Raw genomic sequence first — 24915 nt, 5'->3', positions numbered from 1 at the left:
ACTGCTCTCCTAGGCAGTTTAGGCATCTAGACCTAATCGCGCAGTTCAGCACCGACATCCGCCATATTTCAGGTAAGGACAACGTGGTGGCCGATACCCTCTCAAGAATTGAGGAAGTTGTGCAGCCTTTAAATTTGGACCAGCTGGCCCTTGCCCAGCAGTCTGATAAAGAGCTAGAGCAACTGATCGTGGAAGGTAAGAGGTCACTGCGCCTAAGAAAAATAAAACTGCCCGGGTCGCAATATGAGCTCTGGTGCGATGACTCGACCGAGACCCTGAGACCTTTCATGTCCAAAGTGCTTCGGCGGAAAGCTTTTGAGAGCTTACACTCTCTAAGCCATCCAGGTGCTAACGCCACGGCGAAGCTTGTCTCAGAGAGGTACGTATGGCCAGGCGTCCAACGGGACTGCAGAGAGTGGGTCCGTACATGCTTAGCATGCCAGCGCTCCAAAGTCACGAGACACGTAAGTTCACCCATGGGAACATTCAAACTTCCCGCAGCCAGGTTCAAATTTATTCATATTGACCTGATTGGCCCTCTGCCAGTTTCACAGGGGTATCGTTACTGCCTCACGGCGATCGACCGCTTTACACGGTGGCCAGAGGCTATCCCTTTGACCGACATCACTGCGGAAGCCGTAGCTAAAGCCTTAGTCAGTGGGTGGATTTCGCGATTCGGGTGCCCTGCCGACATTGTTAGCAATCGTGGGGCACAGTTCGAGTCAGCCCTATTCAGAAGTCTTGCACAATTCATAGGTTTTCAGCATCGACGGACAACTGCATACCATCCATCGTGCAATGGAATCGTAGAAAGATTCCACAGGCAGCTTAAAGCTGCCATAATTTGCCACGAGAGTGCAAATTGGGTCGACTCCCTTCCTCTGGTCTTACTGGGCATCCGTAGCGCTTTCAAAGAAGACCTTCAAACCACCTCCGCTGAACTACTCTATGGTGAGCCACTTCGTTTGCCAGGTGAATTTTTTAACACAGAACCAGATTTTGGCGGTACACCAGTCTTGACAGAATTTGCATCAAAGCTACGTGGTATTGTGCAAAATTTGAAGCCAACGCCTGCGTCTCGCCATAGTAATCAAAAAAAGACCACGTTCGTTTTTAAAGATTTGGCCACTTGCAGTCACGTATTCCTGCGTGACTGTACTGTCGGTGGAACTTTGAAACCAGCATACACTGGACCATTCGAAGTGGTTCAGCGTGGGGATAAAGTCTTCACGATCATAGCCAATGGTAAGAAGGTCACGGTATCCGTGGATCGCATCAAGCCGGCCTACATACTACATGACCCAGACACCACAGCACTTACACAGCCCACACGTACACCACACACACATACCAACCACACACACTTACGTACTCCTCACACAGACGATCGGGTGCTACCGGAAGCCGAAGAACATACTCGTCGAACTAGATCGGGGCGTAGGGTCAGATTTCCGGACTATTATCGCCCGTAACCCGGTCTCTGGAGGGGGGTGATGTGGGGTAACTATGTAGTTACATAAGTGAAATTTTATGTATATATCGTTGATTGAGAAATTATATTAATTTTTAATATTGTCTACTTTTGTGACAAACATCATTTATATATAGTTAGCAATGACGCACCGTGCGCAAGCACTACGGGTGGCCCCCGCGCGCGCGCACGTCACCCGCGTCTTCCAATCGATCGGCCGGCCAGTCCGTAACCTGTCTTGCCGTCGGATGCATGTCGTGTTTTACTTGCTAACCCGCTTCGCAGTGCTTGCGCATAGTTTGCTTAACGTTTATGTTTAGTTTAAAGTTGAATACATATTCGCTTTAGACTGACGGCAGGGCTGGCCCATAAGTTAAGAGTCGCACAGCGGGCGATGGAGAGAGCTATGCTCGGTATTTCTCTAAGGGACAAAATCCGGAACGAAGAAATTCGACGGAGAATCAAAGTCGACGACATAGCTCTCAAAGTTAGCAGGCTGAAGTAGCAATGGGCCGGTCACATCTGTCGAGCCAGCGACGCCAGATGGGGGAGGAAAGTCCTCGAATGGAGGCCACGGATGGGTACCAGGAGCGTGGGGCGTCCTCCAACCAGGTCGACTGATGACTTATTACACACGGCGGGAAGTCGTTGGATGCGGAAGGCAGAAGACCGCATTATGTGGAAGGCATTGGGGAAGGCCTATGTCCAGCAGTGGGCAGATAATGGCTGATGATGATGATGATAATGATGCTCAAGGCCCGCGATGAAATCTATGCAATAGCTTAATAATTTAATCATTATCGTTTGTAACTTTACTAATCTTAGAAAGTTCCATATAAATTCAGGAAAAAACAACATTGGAGTATTTCAGTAGTTAATATAGGGATTGTATAAATATTTGTTCTAGGAGAAACGGCATTCAAGAGTGGACCTCATCTCGTCAATAGCATCAAAAAACCACCAAAACAGCGTTGATTGTATTACATGTTGTACTTACGACAGTCTGTGGTCAGTACACATCTCTTGTCATTCTCACTTAGGAGCTTATAATTTTGTTTACAAACGCAGCCAGGACTGCATGGGTAGGGACGCGCGCATGCAGCTACAGCGCGGCTGTCGCTTGTTGGACAATAGTCGGCGGGACAACCAGCTTTGCAGGATACGAGCGTTTCGTTTGCATTGCACGGACCTAAAATAAAGTTCCTAATTAATTCTAGTTAACACTATCAATTGTAACAGATATTTGTAACACTTGGATATTGAAATTTTAATTAGATTCAGTCATACAAAAAACTTATATTTTGATAAAACAATTAAAAATGCAAAGACGAGCTTGATTAATCTATTGGTTTTATCCCTGCAAACTCTTAATAATAAACAACACAAGGCTTTCTAACATTTGCTTTAAGCTAATTCTAGAGTACCTCGGAAACATTGCCGGAAAACATAGAAATAATTTAGAGAAGCTAGTTGTTACTGGCAAAGTGGAAGGAAAAATATGGCGAGGCAGCAACCTAATGCGTTCCTTTTGAACAGATCTGCACCACACTCGGTTACAGAGTCTGCGATGATGTACAAGTAATCAAAGACAGAACAAGATGACACAAGATCGTAAGTACGAAAGACACGGATGGAGGTGGTCACAACCCCTGACACAAGAAGCTCAACTGGGAGACGAGGACTAGAAGACAGAAATTTGATGTATATTTGTTGGGAAAAAGGATATCACATATTATTATGATACATATATGGAAAGCGCCGCATTGGTACTAAAGTACTTATATCTTTTCTTCTGCACCGTATGTACTGAAAACCCGCGTGGAAATTTTATTTTTTCTCAGAAACGGCCTATTGCACTTTTTAGTTTTTGTGTTAATTTTTAGTTTAATTTGGGTTGTTGCAACTTTCATGTAGAATTGAAGAATTGAAGCTTACAAATGTAATTAAATTTCATTAAAAGAGGTATGATGTAGTGACTACGTAAATTAACCTCAAGCACCAGTCATCGCTATCGTCGAATCCGTCGCTTGCGACGAAGGGCTCGACGAGTAAATTAACCCTCAGACACAGCCTACTGAGTTTCTCGCCGGATCTTCTCAGTGGGTCGCGTTTCCGATCCGGTGGTAGATTCTGCGAAGCACGGCTCTTGCTAGGGTTCGTGTTAGCAACGTCGTCAGGTTTGAGCCCCGTGAGCTCACCTACTAGTTAAGGTTACGCTGATATAGCCTCTCAAGGCTCTCAGCTTAGGTAGGAAAACAAATTTAAACGTAACTTACTAGGGCAGGTTTCTATTTTAACACATTTCCCTTCTGTTTCAGACAAGATGTACCCTTCTTGACATTGACATCCGTCCACGTTCTCAGCAGGCGGCTTGTAAGGTGGACAGTTCGGTGGATTCGGCACAGAGCAGGTAGGTCTACACCTGGCGGGCACCGGACACTGACCAGCTGTTTAGAAATAATAGTTTGTGTTAACATTTTAAATTAAAAAAACGATGAACTTCAAATAGGATTTCCGGAAGGACTCCAATAAATATTTATTACAAGAATAGAAGTAACCTCAAAAAATATGTGAACCGTGTGAAACTCTTCTTTCCGGTTAATAGGCAGACATACTATCATCATAACAGATCATCGACTTAACACATAAAGAAATCTAGGAAAGTCAAGATATTAATGTTCTATAACATTTCACTTACGACACGCGTTCTTCGGGACACAAACGTCATTGTTGTTCCTGTAATAGCCTTTTGCACACACGCACTGCGGCCTGCAGTAAGAGCGCAGTTCAGCAGGACAATTCAGGTTAGAGGTACTGTTTACATCCTCGCATCGTTCCGCCAAACATTGTGCACACGGATTCCAAACTTCGTTGGGTCGTGTGCACGTCACTGGAGCTGAAACAGGTTTCAACTGATAACTAAGCCCTTAAAAAGTTTTCGTTGGTGTGCAAGAGACGCAAAATGCGTCCGCGATATCTCTGCTTTGCATTTAATTTTAATTTTGACTAGCAGCAGCTGAGCAGGTATCTCGATGTGTGATGTCAGATGTGCAGTAAAATAAATATTTAATGATACACAACAACCCGACTCCAAAAGAAATACTATCTATAATATTTCTCTAATGTACTATAAAAATTTTTTCATATTAAAGTACTATGTCTTGAATACGTTGATTAGGGTGTTAACATTTTATAGACAAGGACGATTAAATTGCTAACAAACTTACTGGTGGTAGGACCTCTTGTGAGTCCGCCCGGGTGGGTACCACCACCCTGCCTATTTCTGCCGTAAAGCAGTAATGCGTTTCGGTTTGAAGGGTGGAGCAGCTGTTGTAACTATACTTGAGACCTTAGAACTTATATCTCGAGGTGGGTGGCGCATTTACGTCGTAAATGTCTATGGGCTCCAGTAACCACTTAACACCAGGTGGGCTGCGAGCTCGTCCACCTATCTAGCAATAAAAAAAAAAAAACCATATTTTTAATACTTTGTCTGCCTCCGCCTGCCATACCAAAACTGAATTTCATTTAAAAAAAACATGTGGCACTCGGGAACTGCCGCGGTAAAGCTATTGCATAGCATTTTTTATCAACTTATGCAATTATAATTAGACAATGATAATTTAATATTAAAACAATAATAAAACAGGACCACGCTATATTAAACATTAAAAAGTAAATGTATCTGGGCTCCAGTAACCACTTAACATCAGGTGGTCCGTGAGCTCGCTCACCCATCTATGCAAATAAAAAAGTATAAATTAGTTCAAGAAGTCGGCTTATGCAAAGAATCCAATCACTGGTAGAAAATTAAAAAATTAAATATATATCTAAAACAAAAAAAAAGAAATCAATAATTTCATGATGCGCATGCAGTGTGACGTCACGCCACGCGCTTATTCACAAACACTACACAAGCGCAACGTGTGAATGTGTTGAACGCGAGCTACATGATAGGCGGAGTGAGGGGTGTAAGGTTTTTTTTTGTTACGGAATTTCATGATTCGGTCGCCGCGCTCAAGGCGTTCTCCCCGCGATAACCTACGGCGCGGAAACCTGGAGACTGACGGCAGGGCTGGCCCATAAGTTAAGAGTCGCACAGCGGGCGATGGAGAGAGCTATGCTCGGTATTTCTCTAAGGGACAAAATCCGGAACGAAGAAATTCGACGGAGAATCAAAGTCGACGACATAGCTCTCAAAGTTAGCAGGCTGAAGTAGCAATGGGCCGGTCACATCTGTCGAGCCAGCGACGCCAGATAGGGGAGGAAAGTCCTCGAATGGAGGCCACGGATGGGTACCAGGAGCGTGGGGTGTCCTCCAACCAGGTCGACTGATGACTTATTACACACGGCGGGAAGTCGTTGGATGCGGAAGGCGGAAGACCGCATTATGTGGAAGGCATTGGGGAAGGCCTATGTCCAGCAGTGGGCAGATAATGGCTGATGATGATGATGATAATGATACTCAAGGCCCGCGATGAAATCTATGCAATAGCTTAATAATTTAATCATTATTGTTTGTAACTTTACTAATCTTAGAAAGTTCCATATAAATTCAGGAAAAAACAACATTGGAGTATTTCAGTAGTTAATATAGGTATTGTATAAATATTTGTTCTAGGGGAAACGGCATTCAAGAGTGGACCTCATCTCGTCAATAGCATCAAAAAACCACCAAAACAGCGTTGATTGTATTACATGTTGTACTTACGACAGTCTGTGGTCAGTACACATCTCTTGTCATTCTCACTTAGGAGCTTATAATTTTGTTTACAAACGCAGCCAGGACTGCATGGGTAGGGACGCGCGCATGCAGCTACAGCGCGGCTGTCGCTTGTTGGACAATAGTCGGCGGGACAACCAGCTTTGCAGGATACGAGCGTTTCGTTTGCATTGCACGGACCTAAAATAAAGTTCCTAATTAATTCTAGTTAACACTATCAATTGTAACAGATATTTGTAACACTTGGATATTGAAATTTTAATTAGATTCAGTCATACAAAAAACTTATATTTTGATAAAACAATTAAAAATGCAAAGACGAGCTTGATTAATCTATTGGTTTTATCCCTGCAAACTCTTAATAATAAACAACACAAGGCTTTCTAACATTTGCTTTAAGCTAATTCTAGAGTACCTCGGAAACATTGCCCGAAAACATAGAAATAATTTAGAGAAGCTAGTTGTTACTGGCAAAGTGGAAGGAAAAATATGGCGAGGCAGCAACCTAATGCGTTCCTTTTGAACAGATCTGCACCACACTCGGTTACAGAGTCTGCGATGATGTACAAGTAATCAAAGACAGAACAAGATGACACAAGATCGTAAGTACGAAAGACACGGATGGAGGTGGTCACAACCCCTGCCACAAGAAGCTCAACTGGATGACGAGGACTAGAAGACAGAAATTTGATGTATATTTGTTGGGAAAAAGGATATCACATATTATTATGATACATATATGGAAAGCGCCGCATTTGTACTAAAGTACTTATATCTTTTCTTCTGCACCGTATGTACTGAAAACCCGCGGGGAAATTTTATTTTTTCTCAGAAACGGCCTATTGCACTTTTTAGTTTTTGTGTTAATTTTTAGTTTAATTTGGGTTGTTGCAAATTTCATGTAGAATTGAAGAATTGAAGCTTACAAATGTAATTAAATTTCATTAAAAGAGGTATGATGTAGTGACTACGTAAATTAACCTCAAGCACCAGTCATCGCTATCGTCGAATCCGTCGCTTGCGACGAAGGGCTCGACGAGTAAATTAACCCTCAGACACAGCCTACTGAGTTTCTCGCCGGATCTTCTCAGTGGGTCGCGTTTCCGATCCGGTGGTAGATTCTGCGAAGCACGGCTCTTGCTAGGGTTCGTGTTAGCAACGTCGTCAGGTTTGAGCCCCGTGAGCTCACCTACTAGTTAAGGTTACGCTGATATAGCCTCTCAAGGCTCTCAGCTTAGGTAGGAAAACAAATTTAAACGTAACTTACTAGGGCAGGTTTCTATTTTAACACATTTCCCTTCTGTTTCAGACAAGATGTACCCTTCTTGACATTGACATCCGTCCACGTTCTCAGCAGGCGGCTTGTAAGGTGGACAGTTCGGTGGATTCGGCACAGAGCAGGTAGGTCTACACCTGGCGGGCACCGGACACTGACCAGCTGTTTAGAAATAATAGTTTGTGTTAACATTTTAAATTAAAAAAACGATGAACTTCAAATAGGATTTCCGGAAGGACTCCAATAAATATTTATTACAAGAATAGAAGTAACCTCAAAAAATATGTGAACCGTGTGAAACTCTTCTTTCCGGTTAATAGGCAGACATACTATCATCATAACAGATCATCGACTTAACACATAAAGAAATCTAGGAAAGTCAAGATATTAATGTTCTATAACATTTCACTTACGACACGCGTTCTTCGGGACACAAACGTCATTGTTGTTCCTGTAATAGCCTTTTGCACACACGCACTGCGGCCTGCAGTAAGAGCGCAGTTCAGCAGGACAATTCAGGTTAGAGGTACTGTTTACATCCTCGCATCGTTCCGCCAAACATTGTGCACACGGATTCCAAACTTCGTTGGGTCGTGTGCACGTCACTGGAGCTGAAACAGGTTTCAACTGATAACTAAGCCCTTAAAAAGTTTTCGTTGGTGTGCAAGAGACGCAAAATGCGTCCGCGATATCTCTGCTTTGCATTTAATTTTAATTTTGACTAGCAGCAGCTGAGCAGGTATCTCGATATGTGATGTCAGATGTGCAGTAAAATAAATATTTAATGATACACAACAACCCGACTCCAAAAGAAATACTATCTATAATATGGGTGTTAACATTTTATAGACAAGGACGATTAAATTGCTAACAAACTTACTGGTGGTAGGACCTCTTGTGAGTCCGCCCGGGTGGGTACCACCACCCTGCCTATTTCTGCCGTAAAGCAGTAATGCGTTTCGGTTTGAAGGGTGGAGCAGCTGTTGTAACTATACTTGAGACCTTAGAACTTATATCTCGAGGTGGGTGGCGCATTTACGTCGTAAATGTCTATGGGCTCCAGTAACCACTTAACACCAGGTGGGCTGCGAGCTCGTCCACCTATATAGCAATAAAAAAAAAAAAAAAACAATATTTTTAATACTTAGTCTGCCTCCGCCTGCAATACCAAAACTGAATTTCATTAAAAAAAAAACATGTGGCACTCGGGAACTGCCGCGGTAAAGCTATTGCATAGCATCTTTTATCAACTTATGCAATTATAATTAGAAAATGATAATTTAATATAAAAAAATAATAAAACAGGACCACGCGATATTAAACATTAAAAAGTAAATGTATCTGGGCACTTAGCCAGTAAGCACTTAACATCAGGTGGGCCGTGAGCTCGTTCACCCATCTATGCAATAAAACAAACAAACAAAAGTTGTAAATATATCTGGGCTCCAGTAACCACTTAACATCAGGTGGTCCGTGAGCTCGCTCACCCATCTATGCAAATAAAAAAGTATAAATTAGTTCAAGAAGTCGGCTTATGCAAAGAATCCCATCACTGGTAGAAAATTAAAAAAAAAAAAATATATATATCTCTCTAAAACAAAAAAAAAATCAATAATTTCATGATGCGCATGCAGTGTGACGTCACGCCACGCGCTTATTCACAAACACTACACACGCGCAACGTGTGAATGTGTTGAACGCGAGCTACATGGTAGGCGGAGTGAGGGGTGTAAGGTTTTTTTTTGTTACGGAATTTCATGATTCGGTCGCCGCGCTCAAGGCGTTCTCCCCGCGATAACCTACGGCGTGGAAACCTGGAGACTGACGGCAGGGCTGTCCCATAAGTTAAGAGTCGCACAGCGGGCGATGGAGAGAGCTATGCTCGGTATTTCTCTAAGGGACAAAATCCGGAACGAAGAAATTCGACGGAGAATCAAAGTCGACGACATAGCTCTCAAAGTTAGCAGGCTGAAGTAGCAATGGGCCGGTCACATCTGTCGAGCCAGCGACGCCAGATGGGGGAGGAAAGTCCTCGAATGGAGGCCACGGATGGGTACCAGGAGCGTGGGGCGTCCTCCAACCAGGTCGACTGATGACTTATTACACACGGCGGGAAGTCGTTGGATGCGGAAGGCAGAAGACCGCATTATGTGGAAGGCATTGGGGAAGGCCTATGTCCAGCAGTGGACAGATAATGGCTGATGATGATGATGATGATAATGATGCTTAAGGCCCGCGATGAAATCTATGCAATAGCTTAATAATTTAATCATTATTGTTTGTAACTTTACTAATCTTAGAAAGTTCCATATAAATTCAGGAAAAAACAACATTGGAGTATTTCAGTAGTTAATATAGGTATTGTATAAATATTTGTTCTAGGGGAAACGGCATTCAAGAGTGGACCTCATCTCGTCAATAGCATCAAAAAACCACCAAAACAGCGTTGATTGTATTACATGTTGTACTTACGACAGTCTGTGGTCAGTACACATCTCTTGTCATTCTCACTTAGGAGCTTATAATTTTGTTTACAAACGCAGCCAGGATTGCATGGGTAGGGACGCGCGCATGCAGCTACAGCGCGGCTGTCGCTTGTTGGACAATAGTCGGCGGGACAACCAGCTTTGCAGGATACGAGCGTTTCGTTTGCATTGCACGGACCTAAAATAAAGTTCCTAATTAATTCTAGTTAACACTATCAATCCGTACCGTTACAAATATCCGTCACATATTGTATCATATTGTAATTATTGTAACAGATATTTGTAACACTTGGATATTGAAATTTTAATTGGATTCAGTCATACAAAAAACTTATATTTTGATAAAACAATTAAAAATGCAAAGACGAGCTTGATTAATCTATTGGTTTTATCCCTGCAAACTCTTAATAATAAACAACACAAGGCTTTCTAACATTTGCTTTAAGCTAATTCTAGAGTACCTCGGAAACATTGCCGGAAAACATAGAAATAATTTAGAGAAGCTAGTTGTTACTGGCAAAGTGGAAGGAAAAATATGGCGAGGCAGCAACCTAATGCGTTCCTTTTGAACAGATCTGCACCACACTCGGTTACAGAGTCTGCGATGATGTACAAGTAATCAAAGACAGAACAAGATGACACAAGATCGTAAGTACGAAAGACACGGATGGAGGTGGTCACAACCCCTGACACAAGAAGCTCAACTGGGAGACGAAGACTAGAAGACAGAAATTTGATGTATATTTGTTGGGAAAAAGGATATCACATATTATTATGATACATATATGGAAAGCGCCGCATTAGTACTAAAGTACTTAGATCTTTTCTTCTGCACCGTATGTACTGAAAACCCGCGTGGAAATTTTATTTTTTCTCAGAAACGGCCTATTGCACTTTTTAGTTTTTGTGTTAATTTTTAGTTTAATTTGGGTTGTTGCAACTTTCATGTAGAATTGAAGAATTGAAGCTTACAAATGTAATTAAATTTCATTAAAAGAGGTATGATGTAGTGACTACGTAAATTAACCTCAAGCACCAGTCATCGCTATTGTCGAATCCGTCGCTTGCGACGAAGGGCTCGACGAGTAAATTAACCCTCAGACACAGCCTACTGAGTTTCTCGCCGGATCTTCTCAGTGGGTCGCGTTTCCGATCCGGTGGTAGATTCTGCGAAGCACGGCTCTTGCTAGGGTTCGTGTTAGCAACGTCGTCAGGTTTGAGCCCCGTGAGCTCACCTACTAGTTAAGGTTACGCTGATATAGCCTCTCAAGGCTCTCAGCTTAGGTAGGAAAACAAATTTAAACGTAACTTACTAGGGCAGGTTTCTATTTTAACACATTTCCCTTCTGTTTCAGACAAGATGTACCCTTCTTGACATTGACATCCGTCCACGTTCTCAGCAGGCGGCTTGTAAGGTGGACAGTTCGGTGGATTCGGCACAGAGCAGGTAGGTCTACACCTGGCGGGCACCGGACACTGACCAGCTGTTTAGAAATAATAGTTTGTGTTAACATTTTAAATTAAAAAAACGATGAACTTCAAATAGGATTTCCGGAAGGACTCCAATAAATATTTATTACAAGAATAGAAGTAACCTCAAAAAATATGTGAACCGTGTGAAACTCTTCTTTCCGGTTAATAGGCAGACATACTATCATCATAACAGATCATCGACTTAACACATAAAGAAATCTAGGAAAGTCAAGATATTAATGTTCTATAACATTTCACTTACGACACGCGTTCTTCGGGACACAAACGTCATTGTTGTTCCTGTAATAGCCTTTTGCACACACGCACTGCGGCCTGCAGTAAGAGCGCAGTTCAGCAGGACAATTCAGGTTAGAGGTACTGTTTACATCCTCGCATCGTTCCGCCAAACATTGTGCACACGGATTCCAAACTTCGTTGGGTCGTGTGCACGTCACTGGAGCTGAAACAGGTTTCAACTGATAACTAAGCCCTTAAAAAGTTTTCGTTGGTGTGCAAGAGACGCAAAATGCGTCCGCGATATCTCTGCTTTGCATTTAATTTTAATTTTGACTAGCAGCAGCTGAGCAGGTATCTCGATGTGTGATGTCAGATGTGCAGTAAAATAAATATTTAATGATACACAACAACCCGACTCCAAAAGAAATACTATCTATAATATTTCTCTAATGTACTATAAAAATTTTTTCATATTAAAGTACTATGTCTTGAATACGTTGATTAGGGTGTTAACATTTTATAGACAAGGACGATTAAATTGCTAACAAACTTACTGGTGGTAGGACCTCTTGTGAGTCCGCCCGGGTGGGTACCACCACCCTGCCTATTTCTGCCGTAAAGCAGTAATGCGTTTCGGTTTGAAGGGTGGAGCAGCTGTTGTAACTATACTTGAGACCTTAGAACTTATATCTCGAGGTGGGTGGCGCATTTACGTCGTAAATGTCTATGGGCTCCAGTAACCACTTAACACCAGGTGGGCTGCGAGCTCGTCCACCTATCTAGCAATAAAAATAAAAAAAACCATATTTTTAATACTTTGTCTGCCTCCGCCTGCCATACCAAAACTGAATTTCATTTAAAAAAAACATGTGGCACTCGGGAACTGCCGCGGTAAAGCTATTGCATAGCATTTTTTATCAACTTATGCAATTATAATTAGACAATGATAATTTAATATTAAAACAATAATAAAACAGGACCACGCTATATTAAACATTAAAAAGTAAATGTATCTGGGCTCCAGTAACCACTTAACATCAGGTGGTCCGTGAGCTCGCTCACCCATCTATGCAAATAAAAAAGTATAAATTAGTTCAAGAAGTCGGCTTATGCAAAGAATCCAATCACTGGTAGAAAATTAAAAAATTAAATATATATCTAAAACAAAAAAAAAGAAATCAATAATTTCATGATGCGCATGCAGTGTGACGTCACGCCACGCGCTTATTCACAAACACTACACAAGCGCAACGTGTGAATGTGTTGAACGCGAGCTACATGATAGGCGGAGTGAGGGGTGTAAGGTTTTTTTTTGTTACGGAATTTCATGATTCGGTCGCCGCGCTCAAGGCGTTCTCCCCGCGATAACCTACGGCGCGGAAACCTGGAGACTGACGGCAGGGCTGGCCCATAAGTTAAGAGTCGCACAGCGGGCGATGGAGAGAGCTATGCTCGGTATTTCTCTAAGGGACAAAATCCGGAACGAAGAAATTCGACGGAGAATCAAAGTCGACGACATAGCTCTCAAAGTTAGCAGGCTGAAGTAGCAATGGGCCGGTCACATCTGTCGAGCCAGCGACGCCAGATAGGGGAGGAAAGTCCTCGAATGGAGGCCACGGATGGGTACCAGGAGCGTGGGGTGTCCTCCAACCAGGTCGACTGATGACTTATTACACACGGCGGGAAGTCGTTGGATGCGGAAGGCGGAAGACCGCATTATGTGGAAGGCATTGGGGAAGGCCTATGTCCAGCAGTGGGCAGATAATGGCTGATGATGATGATGATAATGATACTCAAGGCCCGCGATGAAATCTATGCAATAGCTTAATAATTTAATCATTATTGTTTGTAACTTTACTAATCTTAGAAAGTTCCATATAAATTCAGGAAAAAACAACATTGGAGTATTTCAGTAGTTAATATAGGTATTGTATAAATATTTGTTCTAGGGGAAACGGCATTCAAGAGTGGACCTCATCTCGTCAATAGCATCAAAAAACCACCAAAACAGCGTTGATTGTATTACATGTTGTACTTACGACAGTCTGTGGTCAGTACACATCTCTTGTCATTCTCACTTAGGAGCTTATAATTTTGTTTACAAACGCAGCCAGGACTGCATGGGTAGGGACGTGCGCATGCAGCTACAGCGCGGCTGTCGCTTGTTGGACAATAGTCGGCGGGACAACCAGCTTTGCAGGATACGAGCGTTTCGTTTGCATTGCACGGACCTAAAATAAAGTTCCTAATTAATTCTAGTTAACACTATCAATTGTAACAGATATTTGTAACACTTGGATATTGAAATTTTAATTAGATTCAGTCATACAAAAAACTTATATTTTGATAAAACAATTAAAAATGCAAAGACGAGCTTGATTAATCTATTGGTTTTATCCCTGCAAACTCTTAATAATAAACAACACAAGGCTTTCTAACATTTGCTTTAAGCTAATTCTAGAGTACCTCGGAAACATTGCCCGAAAACATAGAAATAATTTAGAGAAGCTAGTTGTTACTGGCAAAGTGGAAGGAAAAATATGGCGAGGCAGCAACCTAATGCGTTCCTTTTGAACAGATCTGCACCACACTCGGTTACAGAGTCTGCGATGATGTACAAGTAATCAAAGACAGAACAAGATGACACAAGATCGTAAGTACGAAAGACACGGATGGAGGTGGTCACAACCCCTGCCACAAGAAGCTCAACTGGATGACGAGGACTAGAAGACAGAAATTTGATGTATATTTGTTGGGAAAAAGGATATCACATATTATTATGATACATATATGGAAAGCGCCGCATTTGTACTAAAGTACTTATATCTTTTCTTCTGCACCGTATGTACTGAAAACCCGCGTGGAAATTTTATTTTTTCTCAGAAACGGCCTATTGCACTTTTTAGTTTTTGTGTTAATTTTTAGTTTAATTTGGGTTGTTGCAACTTTCATGTAGAATTGAAGAATTGAAGCTTACAAATGTAATTAAATTTCATTAAAAGAGGTATGATGTAGTGACTACGTAAATTAACCTCAAGCACCAGTCATCGCTATCGTCGAATCCGTCGCTTGCGACGAAGGGCTCGACGAGTAAATTAACCCTCAGACACAGCCTACTGAGTTTCTCGCCGGATCTTCTCAGTGGGTCGCGTTTCCGATCCGGTGGTAGATTCTGCGAAGCACGGCTCTTGCTAGGGTTCGTGTTAGCAACGTCGTCAGGTTTGAGCCCCGTGAGCTCACCTACTAGTTAAGGTTACGCTGATATAGCCTCTCAAGGCTCTCAGCTTAGGTAGGAAAACAAATTTAAACGTAACTTACTAGGGCAGGTTTCTATTTTAACACATTTCCCTTCTGTTTCAGACAAGATGTACCCTTCTTGACATTGACATCCGTCCACGTTCTCAGCAGGCGGCTTGTAAGGTGGACAGTTCGGTGGATTCGGCACAGAGCAGGTAGGTCTACACCTGGCGGGCACCGGACACTGACCAGCTGTTTAGAAATAATAGTTTGTGTTAACATTTTAAATAAAAAAAACGATGAACTTCAAATAGGATTTCCGGAAGGACTCCAATAAATATTTATTACAAGAATAGAAGTAACCTCAAAAAATATGTGAACCATGTGAAACTCTTCTTTCCGGTTAATAGGCAGACATACTATCATCATAACAGATCATCGACTTAACACATAAAGAAATCTAGGAAAGTCAAGATATTAATGTTCTATAACATTTCACTTACGACACGCGTTCTTCGGGACACAAACGTCATTGTTGTTCCTGTAATAGCCTTTTGCACACACGCACTGCGGCCTGCAGTAAGAGCGCAGCTGAGCAGGACAATTCAGGTTAGAGGTACTGTTTACATCCTCGCATCGTTCCGCCAAACATTGTGCACACGGATTCCAAACTTCGTTGGGTCGTGTGCACGTCACTGGAGCTGAAACAGGTTTCAACTGATAACTAAGCCCTTAAAAAGTTTTCGTTGGTGTGCAGGAGACGCAAGAATGCATCCGCGCTAACTCTACTGTACATTTGACTAGCAGCAACTCAGCAGGTATCTCGATGTGTGAAGTTAGATGTTAATAAATGTACACATTGTAATGTGTAATTAAATAAATATTTAATGATTCAAGACAAGCCGGCTCCAAAGAAAATACTATATATAATATTTCTCTAATGTACTATAAAAAAAACAAAGATTATAAAGTATGTCTTGAACACGTTGATTAGGGTGTTAACAATTTATAGACAAGGACGATTAAATTTCAAAAAAAATGTTTTTAATTCTTCGTCTGCCTCCGCCTGCAATACCAAAACTGAATCTATTTTACGCATTTCATTCAAAAATAATTTAGTTATTATTGTGTGTAACTTTACTAATCTTAGAAACCTTAGAAGATTAATTAATTCACAAAAGAAAACATTGGAGTATTTCAGTAGTGGGTATAGGTCGTACTGTATAAATGTTTTGTTCTAGGAGAAGCGGCATTCAAGAGTGGACCATGAGCTTATCCCTCAATAGCATCAAAAAACCACTAAAACAGCGTTGATTGTATTACATGTTGTACTTACGACAGTCTGTGGCCAGTACACATCTCTTGTCATTCTCACTGAGGAGCTTATAATTTTGTTTACAAACGCAGCCAGGATTGCATGGGTAAGCGAGCGAGCAAGCAACTACGGCGCGACTGTCGCTAGTTGGACAGTAGTCGGTGGGACAGCCAGCTTTGCAGGATACGAGCGTTTCGTTTGCATTGCACGGATCTAAAATAATGTTCCTCATTAATCGAACCAGAAATTGGAAAAAGAGAATAAATCCAAAAAAACAATAATGGAGATAATTAAAAAAAACTTTATAAGTTTTTACTTTCAACTTAAAGGCTCACGTAGCATCACTGATATTGAAGAAAATATAAATTCTTACTTATTTACTAATAGATCTGGCTGAAATACTTAGTCTGGCCATAAATACTGTTACAATTAAAAATAAACAAAATATTACATTTGAATTTGGAATCTGTAATTTTTATGTGATTGCTCATTGAGTTTTCTCATTTTGGCGCCAATACATTGTACAATATTTTGCGATATTAAAATGGAGTGGGGTGATAAAGAGAACCGAATCGCTGTGATTGCATTACACAAAGTAGGTATGGAGCTAAATGCGATTTTTAAAACTCTCCATACGCTTGGTATTAGTAAAATGTTTGTGTACCGGGCTATTAATAGGTGCAATGAGACCTCCTCTGTTTGTGACAGAAAAAGATCTGGCCGTCCACGTAGTGTTCGTACGAAAAAGGTAGTCAAAGCAGTAAGGGAAAGAATTCGAAGAAATCCTGTCCGAAAGCAAAAGATTTTATCTCGGGAGATGAAGATAGCACCTAGAACCATGTCGCGTATTTTAAAAAATGACTTAGGACTTGCAGCCTATAAGAGACATACTGGTCATTTCTTAACTGATAATTTAAAAGAGAATAGGGTGGTAAAATCGAAACAACTACTGAAGCTGTACGCAAAGGAAGGTTATAGAAAAATTTTGTTTACGGATGAGAAAATTTTTACAATTGAGCAACATTTTAACAAACAAAATGACCGTATTTATGCTCAAAGCTCTAAGGAAGCTTCCCAATTAGTCGACAGAGTGCAACGTGGGCACTTTCCGACTTCAGTGATGGTTTGGTGGGGTATTAGCTATGAAGGAGTGACTGAGCCATACTTTTGTGAAAAAGGTACCAAAACATCGGCACAAGTGTATCAAGATACCATTCTTGAGGAGGTAGTGAAGCCCCTTAACAACAACATGTTCAATAATCAAGAATGGTCCTTCCAGCAAGACTCGGCGCCAGGTCATAAAGCTCGGTCTACGCAGTCTTGGTTGGAAACGAACGTTTCGGACTTCATCAGAGCTGAAGACTGGCCGTCGTCTAGTCCCGATCTTAATCCGCTGGATTATGATTTATGGTCAGTTTTAGAGAGTACGGCTTGCTTTAAGCGCCATGATAATTTGGAGTCCCTAAAACAATCCGTACGATTGGCAGTGAAATTTTTTCCCATGGAAAGAGTGCGTGCTTCTATTGAAAACTGGCCTCAACGTTTAAAAAACTGTATTGCAGCCAATGGAGACCACTTCGAATAATCTTTTTATACTTTAAATTGTTTTATATTTATGTATTAAACTAACACACTGTAAAAGTAATAAATGTTATTTGCAAAAGAGTTTTTTTTATTTTTTATTGTAACAGTATTTATGGCCAGACTAAGTATATTACTCATTTATATATATGTATACATGTAAATGTGTGGGATTTATTCCCTTCTTCCAATTGGTGGTTCAATTTTAGTTAAACCTACTGTTTCGTTCTGTTACAAATATATGTTACATATTGTATCATATTGTAACAGATATTTTTGTAACACTTGGATTTTTATTTGATATTGATATTTTAATTGGATTCAGTAATATATAAAATCTAAATCTAAAATCTTTAACGGCCGTCTGGTGTAGGGGTATGTGACATGGTCACTACACAAGGGGGTCGCGGGTTCGAATCCCGTCAAGGGAAGATATTTGTATGATAAATATAAATGTCTTTTCCAGGATTATGGATGTATATTAAATATATGTATGTGTATAATAAAAATCTTACATTTACTTCCGTTATCTGGTACCTGTAACACAAGTTCTTTACGAACTTATCACGGGACCAGTTAACGTGGCGTGATTGTTAGTAAATATTTATTTATTTGCAGAAAAATTAAAAATGCAAAAACGAACTTGATAAAGCTATTGCTTTTATCCTTGCAAACTCCTAGTAATAATGAAAATAAGGCTTTCCAGCATTTGCCATAAGCGAATCCTAGGGTACCTCGGGAACATTGCCAGAAAAAATAGAGATAATTTCGAGAAGCTAGTTGTTACTGGCAAAGTGGAAGGGAAAATATGGCGAGGCAGCAACCCAATGCACTCTTTTGAACAGATCTGCACCACACTCGGTTACAGAGTCTGCGATGATGTACAAGTAATCAAAGACAGAACAAGATGACACAAGATCGTAAGTACGAAAGACACGGATGGAGGTGGTCACAACCCCTGACACAAGAAGCTCAACTGGGAGACGAGGACTAGAAGACAGAAATATGATGTATATTTGTTGCGAAAAGTGTATCACATATCTGTACTAATATTATAAAGCTGAAAAGTTTTTTGTTTGTTTGGTTGAACGCGCTAAACTCAGGAACCACAGGTCCGATTTGAAAAAATATTTCAGTGTTAGATAGCTCATTTATTGAGGAAGGCTATAGGCTATATAACATCACGTTAAGACCAATACAAGCGGAGCACCTATAAACAATGTTTAAAAATCGGGGTATTTTTCCATTTTGAGAACTTCCGCTGCGTGCGCTGCGGAAACGGTTAAAGTTTCGATAAAAAGGCAAAATTGTTCCCCTTTAAAAGTTCTAAAAAAGTCCGCCACAGCATATGTCAATATTTTAAGGTTGGCTCACTATAACGTTTTCTAACCAAATTTGTTCTAAAATAAAGCATTATTTGTGAAGGTGTTTTTATAAAGATGATATTAATCCCTATCCAAATAAATACGTTATTCATTACAGGAATTTAATTTTAAAGAAATTTCCCCTCACTTGATTTTAATGAGTATCTCGCTATGAGTATTTTAATGAGTATGAGATGATATCGCAGTTTTAAAATAACATCGCAGCAAAATAATTATCAAGCGCGTAATGTTGATGTATAAGGCGCGCGGCGGCACAGAATAAGAAGTATAACAAGAAACACCCAAACAACTTCAAGATAGGCTTTGAAAATTATAGATTTTTTTGGATTTCTCCAGGATCACATCATCAGATCTTGACGATTACAGGACCATTCGGGAAGTCTACTCTTTCAAACAAAAAAACGAAAAAAGAATTATCAGAATCGGTCCAAGCATTCTCGACAAATCGGTGAACATACATAGATAAAAAAGGTGGTCGAATTGATAACCTCCTCTTTTGAAGTCTGGTAAAAAGCGTGATTTTGGTACCTTAAATAGCTCCATAACATTCTATTATTCAAAAATATTTTCACTTTCTACGTAAATGAAGTCGCGGCTAAAATTTAGCGTTATGCCAAAGTAACTATTCCACGCGGACGAAGTCGCGGGCAAAAGCTAGTGATACATATATGCAAAGAACCGCATTGGTATTAAAGTACTTATATCTTTTCTTCTCAACCGTCTGTACTGAAAACCTGCTTGGAAATTTTATTTTTTCTTATAAACGGCCTATTGTACTTATTTTTGTTCTTATTTTAATTTGTGTTGGGTTATTGCCATTTTCGTGTAGAATAAAATATTACCTTACATTGAAACGAGATATGATGTAGTGACTACGTAACTTACTAGGGCAGGTTTCTATCTTAACACATTTCCCTTCTGTTTCAGACAAGATGTACCCCGGTTGACATTGACAACCGTCCTGGTTCTCAATAGGCGGCTTGCAAGGTGGACAGTTCGGTGGATTCGGCACAGAGCAGGTAGGTCTACACCTGGCGGGCACCGGACACTGACCAGCTGTTTAGAAATAATTATAATGTTAAAAATTAAATTTTTTTTTTTTTTTTTTTATGTGCTTATCTGCGATCAGTCCTGGACTATGAGCAGATCCGTTGCGTGTGCCATCGCGTTGAAGAGGCTCCTCACCAGGAGACTCCTCATTAATCACCATCTGTCACCAACTCCCTGTATATCATGACGTTTCAGTCGTTTAATGTAACTGACTTTTGTCAACTCATTAGCTAGGGTATTTGGGTGGTTTTCCAGCCGAGTTCTGTACTTAGTCCCTGTCAACCTTATCTCTTCCTTAACAGTTCTCATGTTCATGGCTTCATGGATCTCAGTGTTTGTCACAAACCATGGTACGTTTGCTATGGTTCTTAAGATGCCATTCTGCATTCTTTGCATGATATTTAAACTGGAGTCGCATGCACTTCCCCACAGTTGCAATCCATACGTCCATATTGGCTTCAGGATCATTTTGTAGATTAGGAGCTTATTGTCAGTGGAAAGCTTCGAGTTACGTGCCATCAGCCAGTAAATGTTTTTGAACCGCATGTTTAGCTCATCTCGTTTTGATTGGATGTGTTTTTTCCATGTCAGTCTTTTGTCCAGGTGCATACCGAGGTATCTGACTGTATCACATTGTGGCAGGGTGATATCGCACATTTTTACCGATGCGCAGCTTCCTTTCCTAAGCGTAAATGTTATGTGGACGGATTTTGTAGTATTAGCCTTTATTCGCCATTTCTGGAGCCATTCAGTCACTTTGTCAAGGTTGTTCTGCAAGGTAGCAGAGGCAACAGCTGGGTCCGTGCTGCTTGCAAGTAGTACTGTGTCGTCCGCAAATGTAGCTGTGGTAACGCCTTGTGTTTCAGGAAGGTCAGCAGTATATATGGTGTACAAGACGGGTCCCTGAACAGTACCCTGTGGGACTCCCGCCATTATATCGTGAATATTTGATAGCTCTCCGTCTTCTCTCACCTGGGAAATTCTATCTATCAGGTATGATTTCATCAGTGGATAGTAACTATGGGGTAAGAATGCCTTTATTTTGTATAGTAGGCCTTTATGCCACACCTTATCGAACGCAGCCTGGATGTCCAGAAACACGGCAGAGCAGTATTCTTTGTTTTCAAGGGATGATCGAATTTTTTCACAGACCCTATGCACTTGTTCTATGGTAGAGTGCTGTTGTCGAAAACCGAATTGATGTCTGGGTACAATTTTGTTTTCATTGAGTATGGGTAATATTCTACTCAAGAGAATCCTCTCAAACATCTTGGACAGCACAGGCAACAGGCTTATGGGTCTGTATGATGTGGGTTCTTCCGGGGGCTTTCCAGGCTTGTGAACCATTGTCACTATGGATACTTTCCATAATCTGGGAAAATGTTGCACTCTAAGCACACTATTGAAGAGAGTAACCAGGAAGACCAATGCCTTTTTGGGAAGCTCTGTGACAATTTCTTTGGTGATGAGGTCGAATCCAGGGGCTTTTTTATTTTGTAATTTAATTATGGTCCTTTTCAGCTCCTGTATCGTAACTGGCCTTGGTGGGGTGGAGAGTTGCAGGTCTTGCTGCAGTGTACTTTCAACTGCATTTTCAAACTCCACATTATTGCTATCATTCGGCTTGAAGATGTTGGCTAGATGTTCTCCAAACATGTTCGCTTTCTCTGTACTTGTCCTAGTCCATCCAGAAACAGTTTTAATGGGACATTTGTATTGTTGTGGTCTGACCAGTGCCTTTGTAAATTTCCAGAGTGAATGGTCCGTTGATTTTGTGGCCGTTAGGTTTTCCAGATTATTTTGTAGCGTGGCATTATTCACATTGTCAATTAGGTTTTTCAGTTCTCTAATAGCTCTGTTAATTGCAGTCTTATCGCTTTTGTTTCTAGTTTGATGCCATATTCTACGCAGCTTTCTTTTTTCTAAAATTTTGTGTTTTACTTCGAGAGGTACATTTCCAACCACTTGAGATTTTTTCCTTGGAATGGGTGTATTAGTCCAGCAAGCCTTTTGGATGAGGTTAGTAATATATTGAGTTGCTTCATCTATTTCATCAGGTGTCTTCAACGATACTTTCAATTCGATATTGTTTTCAATATAATCTTTGAAGCCTTCCCAATCAGTGCGGTTGTTGTAGAGGGTATCAGGCTTGTCATAATGAATAATCGTCGTACTAATAGTTAAGAGAACAGGTGTGTGGTCAGAATTACTGTCTAGACAAGTCTCTGCCTTGAGATAATTTCTCGAGAGTCCCTTTACTATGAAGAAGTCTAATAAATCTGGTTTTTTATTTGTATCCGTAGGCCAGTAAGTTGGTTCTCCAGACGAGACAGTGCTGAGGCCGTTTTCTTCGAGACTTAGCTTTAGTTGTCTGGCTCTAGTTGTTGTTAGCCTTGAGCCCCAATATGTATTTTTGGCGTTCCAGTCTCCACCAGCCACAAATTTCCTCCCCAGTGTAGCGAAGTAATCTGTAAACTTTGTTGCGCTAATTGTATGTCTCGGTGGGCAGTATACCGCTGACAAATTCAATTGTCCACAGCGGGTTTCGACTGCAACCGTGGTAGCTTGGATATGGTTTGTCCTAAATTCTGGCAGCAGTTGATGTTTAATTGATTTTCTTATCACAACGGCTGTTCCCGCGTGGCCAGTTCCATCAGGATGATTAGTCACATAGATGTGGCATCCTTTGATGCTAATTTTGCTTTTACTTGTACAGTGAGCTTCAGAGACAAGTACAACATCAAGCTGGTTATTGTTCATCAACAGTTCCAACTCAGTCTTGCTCGAAGGAAGACCATTAATATTCCAGGTACCCACCCTCAGTGCGGTCATTTTGATATTCTTTCGACTAGAGTAGCTATGAGACTCATGAGAGTGCTCATCTGTTGTAGGATTAATTCGAATTTCTCCGATTGTTTGATGAGTAATTCTTCTAATTTGTTATTCACGCTAATTGTAGTAGTTGGCTGGGTTTCTTCCTTTTTAAGTACATCCGAGTAGAGAAGTTTTTCTTGTGTTTTTTCGAGAGGTTGTGGTCGAAAGTCTATTGGGACAGTCCTGCTTGTCACTTGTGTTTTAGTTCTGAAGGTTAGATTCCTAGCCATACGTCTGTTTAGAATTTCTTTGTAAACTTCACAACCTTTATAATTAGCCGGATGTGCGCCTTGGCAAAGGGCGCATTTTGCTGGTGTATTGCGGTCCTTCTTTGGGCAATCCGCGGTTTTATGCCCTTGGCCACACTTCACGCATCGGTATGGTCTCATGCAATAATTTTTAGAGTGACCATATTGCTGGCACCTTTGACATTGTGGCAACGTGGTTCTTTTTTTTGGATCTTCGATTATAACTGACTGATGGTATATATATTTAATGTCTTTCACGGCGGCGTTGTTCGCTCCTGGTTCGATATTAATAAAGAATGTGGAAGTTGGTTTTTTGTCTGGTCCAAACTTAGAGTTTATAATTTCACCTTGGACTTTGTTTCCCGTCTTTTCGATTTCTTCTTTGATTGCACTGTGTGGAGTTGTATGGTGCAGGTGTTTGATGACTATTCTATAGCAGCGTTGGTCTTTTAAGTTGAAAGTATGCCCTATAAGGCCTTTTTTTCGAACTAAGGTGATTACGTTTTTGTATATTTCTGTGTCCACGCAGACTACTCTCAGTTGATTTCTATTGACAATCTTTATTGTAAAACAGTCTTTGTCTACTGTAGACTCCAGCAGTTCCAGGAGTTTGTTGACATCTTCAACTCCATATAATATTATAGGAGGTGGCTTACTAGGTCGTTTTTCCATTGGCTCCTTCGTGGGTTCTTTAGAATCAAGTGGTAATTCGCTAAATCTATTGCTAGTTGTGATTTTTTCTGGTGAGGGTGACTGTAGTTTTTGTCTTTTTCTCTTTTGGTTTCTAATTCCAGGGATCCTTTGCCAGTCTGGTGGTTTTGGTACAAAAGTATCAGAACTACTGTCTTCTAATGCTGTGGTAGTTTCTAGCGGGGGAGTATTTCCCAGTGACGAGCATCTAGTTCTTGTGAACAGACTAGGATGAAAGGCCTGTTGAATATATCGTTTGAAGTCTGGTAAAAAGCGTGATTTTGGTACCTTAAATAGCTCCATAACATTCTATTATTCAAAAATATTTACACTTTCTACGTAAATGAATTCGCGGCTAAAATTTAGCGTTATGCCAAAGTAACTATTCCACGCGGACGAAGTCGCGGGCAAAAGCTAGTGATACATATATGCAAAGAACCGCATTGGTATTAAAGTACTTATTTCTTTTCTTCTCAACCGTCTGTACTGAAAACCTGCTTGGAAATTTTATTTTTTCTTATAAACGGCCTATTGTACTTATTTTTGTTCTTATTTTAATTTGTGTTGGGTTATTGCCATTTTCGTGTAGAATAAAATATTACCTTACATTGAAACGAGATATGATGTAGTGACTACGTAACTTACTAGGGCAGGTTTCTATCTTAACACATTTCCCTTCTGTTTCAGACAAGATGTACCCCGGTTGACATTGACAACCGTCCTGGTTCTCAATAGGCGGCTTGCAAGGTGGACAGTTCGGTGGATTCGGCACAGAGCAGGTAGGTCTACACCTGGCGGGCACCGGACACTGACCAGCTGTTTAGAAATAATTATAATGTTAAAAATTAAATTTTTTTTTTTTTTTTTAT

General features: G+C 40.8%; 2 long non-coding RNA genes across 2 annotated transcripts in view; both read left to right on the top strand.

The window, feature by feature from the left end:
* Positions 1-24915, top strand: part of LOC149502838 (uncharacterized) — a 118784-nt gene that overhangs the window by 34294 nt on the left and 59575 nt on the right. The window lies entirely within an intron of this gene.
* On the top strand, positions 2739-6961 carry LOC149502839 (uncharacterized). Its single transcript, XR_016323260.1, has 3 exons — positions 2739-3881; positions 6093-6193; positions 6722-6961. It is a non-coding gene; the product is annotated as an uncharacterized LOC149502839 (long non-coding RNA).

Source organism: Bombyx mandarina, chromosome 06 (genome assembly GCF_030267445.1).
Source record: "Bombyx mandarina strain Sakado chromosome 06, ASM3026744v2".
Classification (NCBI taxonomy): Eukaryota; Metazoa; Arthropoda; class Insecta; order Lepidoptera; family Bombycidae; genus Bombyx; species Bombyx mandarina.
Note: the sequence above shows the minus strand (reverse complement) of the source record. Positions and strands in the feature narration are given on the sequence as shown.